This window comes from Rhineura floridana, chromosome 2, assembly GCF_030035675.1.
Source record: "Rhineura floridana isolate rRhiFlo1 chromosome 2, rRhiFlo1.hap2, whole genome shotgun sequence".
Lineage (NCBI taxonomy): Eukaryota > Metazoa > Chordata > Lepidosauria > Squamata > Rhineuridae > Rhineura > Rhineura floridana.
This window is the reverse complement of record NC_084481.1, coordinates 208,378,489-208,388,839: the sequence shown is the minus strand read 5'-3', so window position 1 is coordinate 208,388,839 and position 10,351 is coordinate 208,378,489.

Here is a 10,351-nt window from a genome sequence, read left to right as displayed (position 1 = left end):
AACACTCTCCCCTCCTGAGGCTTCCGGCAACTGGTTTTCAGAACCATGCTGCCTCTGACTAGGGTGGCAGAGCACAGCCATCACGGCTAGTAGCCATTGATAGCCCTGTCCTCCATGAATTTGTCTAATCTTCTTTTAAAGCCATCCAAGCTGGTGGCCATTACTGCATCTTGTGGGAGCAAATTCCATAGTTTAACTATGCGCTGACTAAAGAAGTACTTCCTTTTGTCTGTCCTGAATCTTCCAACATTCAGCTTCTTTGAATGTCCACGAGTTCTAGTATTATGAGAGAGGGAGAAGAACTTTTCTCTATCCACTTTCTCAATGCCATGCATAATTTTATACACTTCTATCATGTCTCCTCTGACCCGCCTTTTCTCTAAACTAAAAAGCCCCAAATGCTGCAACCTTTCCTCGTAAGGGAGTCGCTCCATCCCCTGGATCATTCTGGTTGCCCTCTTCTGAACTTTTTCCAACTCTATAATATCCTTTTTGAGATGAGGCGACCAGAACTGTACACAGTATTCCAAATGCGGCCGCACCATAGATTTATACAATGGCATTATGATATCGGCTGTTTTATTTTCAATACCTTTCCTAATTATCGCTAGCATGGAATTTGCCTTTTTCACAGCTGCCGTACACTGGGTCAACATTTTCATCGTGCTGTCCACTACAACCCCGAGGTCTCTCTCCTGGTCGGTCACCGCCAGTTCAGACCCCATGAGCGTATATGTGAAATTCAGGTTTTTTGCTCCAATATGCATAATTTTACACTTGTTTATATTGAATTGGATTTGCCATTTTTCTGCCCATTCACTCAGTTTGGAGAGGTCTTTTTGGAGCTCTTCGCAATCCCTTTTTGTTTTAACAACCCTGAACAATTTAGTGTCATCAGCAAACTTGGCCACTTCACTGCTCACTCCTAATTCTAGGTCATTAATGAACAAGTTGAAAAGTACAGGTCCCAATACTGATCCTTGAGGGACTCCACTTTCTACAGCCCTCCATTGGGAGAACTGTCCGTTTATTCCTACTCTCTGCTTTCTGCTTCTTAACCAATTTCTTATCCACAAGAGGACCTCTCCTCTTATTCCATGACTGCTAAGCTTCCTCAGAAGCCTTTGGTGAGGTACCTTGTCAAATGCTTTTTGAAAGTCTAAGTACACTATGTCCACTGGATCACCTCTATCTATATGCTTGTTGACACTCTCAAAGAATTCTAATAGGTTACTGAGACAGGACTTTCCCTTGCAGAAGCCATGCTGGCTCTGCTTCAGCAAGGCTTGTTCTTCTATGTGCTTAGTTAATCTAGCTTTAATAATACTTTCTACCAGTTTTCCAGGGACAGAAGTTAAGCTAACTGGCCTGTAATTTCCGGGATCCCCCCTGGATCCCTTTTTGAAGATTGGTGTTACATTTGCCACTTTCCAGTCCTCAGGCACGGAGGAGGACCCAAGGGACAAGTTACATATTTTAGTTAGCAGATCAGCAATTTCACATTTGAGTTCTTTGAGAACTCTCGGGTGGATGCCATCTGGGCCCGGTGATTTGTCAGTTTTTATATTGTCCATTAAGCTTAGAACTTCCTCTCTCGTTACCACTATTTGTCTCAGTTCCTCAGAATCCCTTCCTGCAAATGTTAGTTCAGGTTCAGGGATCTGCCCTATATCTTCCACTGTGAAGACAGATGCAAAGAATTCATTTAGCTTCTCTGCAATCTCCTTATCGTTCTTTAGTACACCTTTGACTCCCTTATCATCCAAGGGTCCAATTGTCTCCCTAGATGGTCTCCTGCTTTGAATGTATTTATAGAATTTTTTGTTGTTGGTTTTTATGTTCTTAGCAATGTGCTCCTCAAATTCTTTTTTAGCATCCCTTATTGTCTTCTTGCATTTCTTTTGCCAGAGTTTGTGTTCTTTTTTATTTTCTTCATTTGGACAAGACTTCCATTTTTTGAAGGAAGACTTTTTGCCTCTAAGAGCTTCCTTGACTTTGCTTGTTAACCATGCTGGCATCTTCTTGGCCCTGGCGGTACCTTTTCTGATCTGCGGTATGCACTCCAGTTGAGCTTCTAATATAGTGTTTTTAAACAACTTCCAAGCATTTTTGAGTGATGTGACCCTCTGGACTTTGTTTTTCAGCTTTCTTTTTACCAATCCCCTCATTTTTGTGAAGTTTCCTCTTTTGAAGTCAAATGTGACCGTGTTGGATTTTCTTGGCAATTGGCCATTTACATGTATGTTTAATTTAATAGCACTGTGGTCACTGCTCCCAATCGGTTCAACAACACTTACATCTTGCACCTTTCTATTATTTGGGCTGATTGCAGGTATTGCCACCACTCACCATAAGCTCAGAGGCACATGTTACCAAATCTAGGGCCCAATCCAACACTTTGAGGTGGCCTTGATCTGACCTGGAATGTTCCAGGGCCAATCTGAAACCGATCCAAATCTCAAACCTCTTTGGGGACAGGGAGAAGAAAACAAGCCTCTTCCCCCCTCCAACTATATGCTTAACTGGGGTTTGAAACCTTAATGAAAATGCAGTTGCAGGAAGGCAAAGGAGACACATGCAGGCTGCCCTCCAAAAAACATCAGACTGCACAACTTTTGACAGCCCTGGATCACTTAGGGTGGACCCAGTCCAACCCATGGCTGCCTTAACCTGATCTAGCTGAATCCCATGTTGCCCAAACCAGCCCAGTTTGGATCATTATCCAGGATTCAGCCAGATTTGGTGCACAGCCCTACTAAAGACATTAGATCAACAATTAATTAATTAAATAAATAAATACATCAGAGGCAGGAAACTGACCGTTGGACAACAAGGAAGGTAAATCTGCAATAAAAGGATTAGATGATAAATGAATTCTTTGTATGTGCCTTCAGAAGAAATACGGTAGATACTATACATTCCTGAATTTACTTTTTCAGGAAAGGATTCTTTCACATGTGCCCCAATCCAACACTTTGGGGTGACCCTGATCTGATCTGATCAGAGGCACATGTTACCAAATTCTTCCAAGCTACACAGGAAGTGGATTACTATAAGAAACTTCACTAAAATTGCAAAGTAAATCAAACATATTTAAAGTGACTATCTGAACTATATCAACTGTTTTAATATTGTTGCTTCCTCCCTGCTAAAACAAGATCAGCACAGCACGTCTTGTTTCTGTTATTTGGGCTGATTGCAGGTGTTGCCACCACTCACCATATGCTCACAGGCACATGTTACCAAATTCTTCCAAGCCACACAGGAAGTGGATTGGACTGTGAAAGACCAACCCAAATTGTGTTTGCATTTTGACCAATTTGTAGGGCAGTACAATATCTCAAAGAAGAGGTCAGGTCTCCTGTTCCTCGATTGCATTCACGATAGCTACCCAATTTTCCTGCTTTTTAAAGTTTGATAGAAAATCTTTTGGCTATAGGTACGTTCTTAAACTGCAAGGTGTTTTGTCTGTTAGTGAAGAGAGCCAGTGTGGTGTAGTGGTTAAGGTGTTGGACTACGACCTGGGAGACCAGGGTTCGAATCCCCACACAGCCATGAAGCTCACAGGGTGACCATGGGCCAGTCACTGCCTCTTAGCCTCAGAGGAAGGCAATGGTAAACCACCTCTGAATACCGCTTACTATGAAAACCTTATTCATAGGGTTGCCATAAGTTGGAATCAACTTGAAGGCAGTCCATTTACATTAGTGAATAGTACTCTAATTGCATTGGTCTTCAACAGGTGAATCAGCACTAAAATGGGTTGCAACAGCAACAGCAGCACCATACAAATATATGGTAAATATTCAGAAATGGGTCCCCTAATGCATGTTTGGCTTAAAGATGGGTCCTAAGTAGGGATGTAAGAAGACATTATTTTCCATTCTGTCCTGTATTTGTCACATGTTATATTGTTTCCATTCCACTGCAGCTCATCTTCTCGCAAAAAGTATCTCATTGTCCACTGTGGCAGAATTATGTGACTTAAGTAATTTACACAATTAAATACATAACTTACATTATCATTATGTTATTCCACCCCATTCAATTAAATGCAAAGGAAACACAGTGCACATGGGGGGGGGAATGTAATGAGTTCCAATATCATTTGCGGACTGAAAGCAACAACAGTGAATACTGACCATATTTGTTAGATTTATTTCCATTCTGGACATGGAACAAATAAGCAAATGTTGGCCATTTCCACTCCCCTTTCCATTTTTGTCCAACATTCTCCAGCATTCCTAGTCCCAGGTCTGAAGACTATAAGTTGGTAAACAATACACTGAAGGCTATAGGTTCTCCCCACCTCCCTTTTCCCACAGTCCTCCTAAATCTGTTCTAGGGGTTCCCCCAGCAGATTTTGGGACAGCATGTATGAACAGAAAAGGGGGGAAAGTCCCACTGTGCAAGCAGAAATTCTTGCACTGATGGGGACATGGTAGCTGAATACTGTTCTTTGAAATTCAAGGCGGAATCCTGTATGGGTAGGTTCTGTCTGCATCCTTATTTCCCTCTGTTCTAATGTTGTAATGGGAATAGCTGCCACAAAGCTTAAGTGAGCAGTGGCACAACACTTGCACTTCCTCTGCCAAAAATCACATTGCCCATTTCAATGTGTGTGTGTGTGTTGTTTTTCATTTTGTCGCTCCTGTGTCCTCCATATCCCGCACCACCTGGGATGAGCAAATGTCTCTATGGCATGTGTTCTTTGCATTTCCTTTCTGTACCAGCTCTTCTTCACAGCCTCCCACTCTAACTCCCACACAGTAACAATTCTTTTCCTGGTATATGGCCATTTGTACAGAAGGTGGACACCGTTGGCTCTGCTCATGCATAGCCCACGCTCGTCATCACACTTCTCCATTAGCCGCATGGGCTTGTTCAGGAAGTGGCACAGATCCTATGAACACAGGCACCCTCCAATCCTTCCCCCTCCCCACACCATTTAAACTCATAGCATGATACTGGCAAACAGGGCTAGCTCCAGTCTTAGGGTGCCACTGCTAAGGACTCCCCCAGTCCCATCCCTGGCTAGCGCTGCACCCCAACTGCAGGCTTACTTAGATGCAGGCTAATTTGGTGGCACTGACTGGGAAACCACCCACCATTTTTATTTCTTGCAGTCCCTCAGAGCAACATTATACACCCAGTCAATCAACTGCATCCTGCAGGTGAGGGCCTCCTGCAAATACCATCTCATCAGGAGATCCCTTCTGTACCACATAGGCCTTTAGTGTTGTGGCACCCACCCTTTGGAATGCCCTCCCCTTAGATATTATATGCCATCTCTGTTGTCCTTTTGGTGCCCACTGAAGACCTTCTTTTTCCAACAAGCCTTTTGAGTAGAGACCTTTGTCCCAGTCTTAGGATTGCCAGGTTCATGGCCTGAGACTGATTCTGTATCTTTAGGAGAAGAGAAAGTCAGCCAAGTGCAGGAGTTCTTGCAACCCTGTAATGAGAAAAACCACAAGGTGAAATTCTCCCTTCCCCCTGCACAACTTTTAAAGATACAGAAGACCTCTTGGAGGCTGGGCCTGGCAAACGAGAGGTCTTCTGTGTCTTTAAAAGTTGTGCAGGGGGAAGGGAGAATCCCACCGTGTGGTTTTTCCCATTACAGGGTTGCAAGAACACCTGCACTTGGCTGACTTTCTCTTCTCCTAAAGATACAGGATCAGTCTCAGACCATGAACCTGGCAACCCTGGCCAGTCTGCATATGCACTGAAATTGTTTTAAATACATATTTTAAAGACGTTTTTAATTGGGTTTTTTAGATGTTTAGTTCTTAAGTTGTTTTTTAAATATGTTTTTAGTGTTTTATCATTTGTTGTCTGCCACCCTGGGCTCCTCCTGGAGGAAGAGTGGGATATAAATTTAATAATAAACAAACATTGAGTTGTATTCAACTAAAACCTACTCAGAGTAAACCCACTGAACTTAATGAACCTACATTAGTCATGTCTATTAACTTCAGTGAGTCTACTCTGAGTAGGACTAGCACATAGTACCTTCCATTAAGCTCTGGGGAATTGTGGGAAGTTTAAAATGTCAAAAAGCTTTCTGGCCACTGCCACTAGATAAGTCCACTGCTGTGGAAGAGAGAGGTGGAAGGCCAAAGCAAGAATCAGAACTAATTGGACCAAGGGAGGTGTCAGCTCTACTGAGTCTTGCTGGGCCATTTGGGCGCAGCAGCTGCCTGAAGGTGCCAGGTGCATATATATCAGCCTTGCTGGTTCTGGGTTACCAGCAGGGTTGTCAGGTAATGAAGATGAGCCATAGTCCCATTTCATTTAAAGTAAATGGTGACAAATTCTTGGATGACAGATCTATAGGGACTAAGGATGGGGAGAAATTCAGTTTGCATTTAAAGCTGAATTTATCAAATTTGCACTTTCCAAAACAATTTGAGAACCAAAGCATTGCCCTTTTTGACATTTGCACTTATCTGAATTTTAAAATGCAGTTGTCTAACCAAACAATGTTTGCAAAGATGCATATATTAGGGCAAACTGTGAATGAAAGAGAATATCAATGTATTAGTGAAAATAACATACAATAATGTATTATATTAGGAGAAATTGCTTACAGAAATATGTACATTAGTCAAAAGTGCATACAAAAATGTCTTTATTAGGAGAAATTTACGCCAGATTTTTTAAAATAGAACCATCGATTGCTGCAGAAATGTGAAGAACTGAATTTAAGTTTGAAAAAATGAGAAACTGAGAGAACCAAAATTGACATATCATTCCATCCCTATTCTTGATAGGAGCAATACATGTACATCTCCACACATGCATGGAGGTCTCTCCCCGCAATCAGGAATCCAGCTTTTCCCATATTCTGGACTGTGGGGAGAGAACTCTGTGAACATGTAGTTCCACATGTGTATCTATGCAGTTGATCAACTGATTGCATGCAGCAGGAGTAATGATAGCATGAGTATCCTAACAAGGATGGCTTGACTTTTGAGTTTATTACCCTGCTTTTTGACCGCAGCTAAAATTTACAGCATATCCACCCTAAGCAATCCTATAGAGGAAGAGTGGAAGGAGAGTCTATAGCGGAGGAACTGCTCCAGGTCTGACACAGGTTTCCTCTTTTTCCAAGGATGGCTCTAATTGTTATTATTATTTCATTTATTAATCACTTCCCATGAGACATCCTGGAGCGATTACAATTTCTAGTCCAGATTGAGACTGGGTTAAAAATCACAACAGGCTTAGTGGAACTTCTTCAACAGGTGCTGAAATAAAATAGAGATGATCCCTGTCTGCTGTGTAACAGGAGGGAGTTCCAAAGGGTAGGTACCACCATGCTAAAGGCTACTCTACATGGAATGGCCCTCCTAAAGAGATGATTATTGCAGGAGGCCCTCTCCTACAGAAAGCATACTGAATGGGTATATAAGTTCTTAACAGGCCTCCACTGCTGTTGCTTCTCAGCAACTGGTATTCAGTGGCATTCTGCTTCTGGACATGGAGATTGCTTATAGCCACTGGTAGATGTGAATCTAAGCTTTAAAGAAATTACCTTTCTGTAGCTTTCGCTGCTTTTTTGTGACTCCAGTAAGCTTGCTTGCTCACTCCTCTGAGTTTCTGTCTCTTAAGACAGCTGACGTCCCTGGTAAGTACTGCAAGTACTGGGACCCCCTGTCTAACTCCAGAGAGAGGCTGCAGTTAATCTTGTAGCCTCTTGCATCAACTCCTGGCTGGGTCAGGTGGCATAAAAACCCAGCTGTCCTTGGGGAGCCCCTTAGGGAGTACCAAGCGCAAGGGCAATACGCCCTGCTATTTTTTCAACCAATCTAGAGGAGATTGTAGTGGGGAGGTGTATGGTGCATGTGTAGTTCCAGTGCAGGGTGACAGCCTGTGCAGTGAACTGAACTGATAGGAGAATGTCACCAGATGCCTTCAGAATGAGAGTAACTGGCAGAAGGTTGTCTCTTCTTGGGTGTGAGATGGGGGGGAGTATATGTGTCCTGTATGAAAGATATTGAGTGGGTCTGACTGTTCCCAATTCTCTCAGAGGCCTAGTGGGATATCTGGCTCAGGTAGGTTTTGTTGGTGGACTCTTGTTGGGTCCACATCAGGTGTTTAGGAGGAGTCTTAGTAAGGAGGAACATGGGTGATGCCACCCCAATTTCAGTGATTATGGGTAGAGGGAAGTATAGCCATGCAGAGGTGGTGTACTACCATAGAAGATGAGGGCAAGGCTATCTACGCCTTGTTCCTAGCTCCCACTCCTCTCACAGATGGGTTCCTCATTGCTCATCTGCTATGCCCACTGGCCTGTGTGTGTTGTTCTTTAACGCCAGATCGGTAAGCAATAAGACCACGCTCATCCATGATTTGATAGTGGATGAAGGTGCCGATTTGGTGTGCATTACCGAGACCTGGGTGGGTGAGCTGGAAGGGGTTGATCTGACCCAGCTTTGCCCACCTGGATACTCAGTGCAGCACCAGCAGAGGCTGCTGGGATGAAGGGAGGAGTTGCTGTGGTCTACAGAACTTCCATCTCTGTCACCAGGAAACCACTCTGTCTTGGAGCTGGCTGTGAGGGCCTGCACCTGGTATCGGGCCAAGGAGACTGTAAACTAAGGTTGATGCTGTTGTACCGTCCACCCTGCTGCCCAGCAGCTTCTCTGACCGAGCTGGCGGAGGCCATCTCGTCTGTGGTATTGGAGGAGCCCAGAACGATAGTGCTGGGTGATTCCAATGTCCATGCTGAGGCTGCCTCCAGTGTTCCGGCTTGGGACTTCATGCACTCCATAATGACCATAGGCCTGTCTCAAGTTGTCACCGGCCCTACACACAGGACAGGGCATACCCTCAACTTGGTTTTTGCTCCAGATGCAGGAAGGGGTGGTCTGGAGATAGGGAGGGTGGATGTCACCCCATTGTCATGGTCAGACCACTTCCTGGTAAAGTTTAGACTTACAGCTCCAATACTCCCCTGCAGGGGTGGTGGACAGATTAAGATGGTCTGCCCCCAAAGACTAATGGAATCCACAGGATACGTGAATGTCCTGGGGGAGATCTCCCAGTATATAGAGCAAGTGACCCTGTTGAAGCCCTTGTCACGCTATGGAACAGCGAGAGGTACGTCAGGCTCTTGACATGGTTGCTCCTGAGTGCCCTGTCCAGCACTGTGGAGCCCGGTTTGCACCTTGGAACACCAGTGAACTAAGGGCAATGAGACAGGCTGGATGATGGCTAGAACGCAAATGGCAAAAGGTATGCTGTGAGGCTGATTGGGCACACGTAAAACATCATAACCGTGCCTACTGTGCAGTGGTGAGGGTGGCGACCATCTCTGCCACCGTCACATCCTCAAGTAGCCATCCAGTGGAGCTTTTCTGTATTGTCACGAGTCTGTTGACATCAGCTCCAAGAAACTAAGTTTTACACCCTTCAGAGGCCTACTGTGAATTGTTTGCAAGGCTGTTTAAGGGTAAAGTTGCCTTTGTAGCAATCTTGATGCCCCATCCACATCTACTGTAGTCCCCAATGAGGTGTCCAGTGCAACATCTGCTGCAGCTTCTTGGGAACAGTTGATGCGACCTGATGATGTGGTCAAAGTACTTGCGACGATGCTGCCAGCAATGTGTCCTCTCAACTTTTGCCCTTCTTGAGTTATTAAAGCTTGCCGAGGGGGGTTGACTGAGTGGATCCCAGGTGTAGTCAATGCATCATTGTGGGAGGGAGTGGTTCCAGCCACCCTGAAAGAGGTGATGATCCGTCCACTCCTGAAAAAGCCCACCCTGGACTCACTGGTTTGTGACAACTACCGACGGGTTGCAAATACCCCCTTTTTAGGGAAGGTGATTGAGAGGGTTGTGGCACAGCAATTACAAGTACTTTTGGATGAATCAGATTATCTTGACCTATTCCAATCTGGATTCAGGCCTGGTTATGGGACTGAATTGGCCTTGGTCTCTCTAATGGATGAATTTTATCAGGAGAAGGACAGGGGGAGTGCAACCCTGTTATTGTTACTTGATCTCTCTGTGGCTTTTGATACCATTAACAATGGTATCCTCCTGTGCCAACTTGGTGAGATGGGTACTGGATGAACTTTTTTACAGTGGTTCCAATCCTATCTCCAGGGTCGTTTTCAGATAATAGCATTGGGTGATTGTCTTTTGTCACCTGGCAGTTGTGCTGTGGGATGCCACAGGGTACCATCTTGCCCCCATGCTGTTTAACATCTATATAAAGCCCTTGGGAGCGGTCATCAGGAGATTTGGGGTGACATGTCAGCAATACACTGACAATACCAAACTCTATTTCTCTGTAACATTTGAATCGGGAGAGGCCATGCAAGTCCTGGACTGCTGCCTAGACTCGG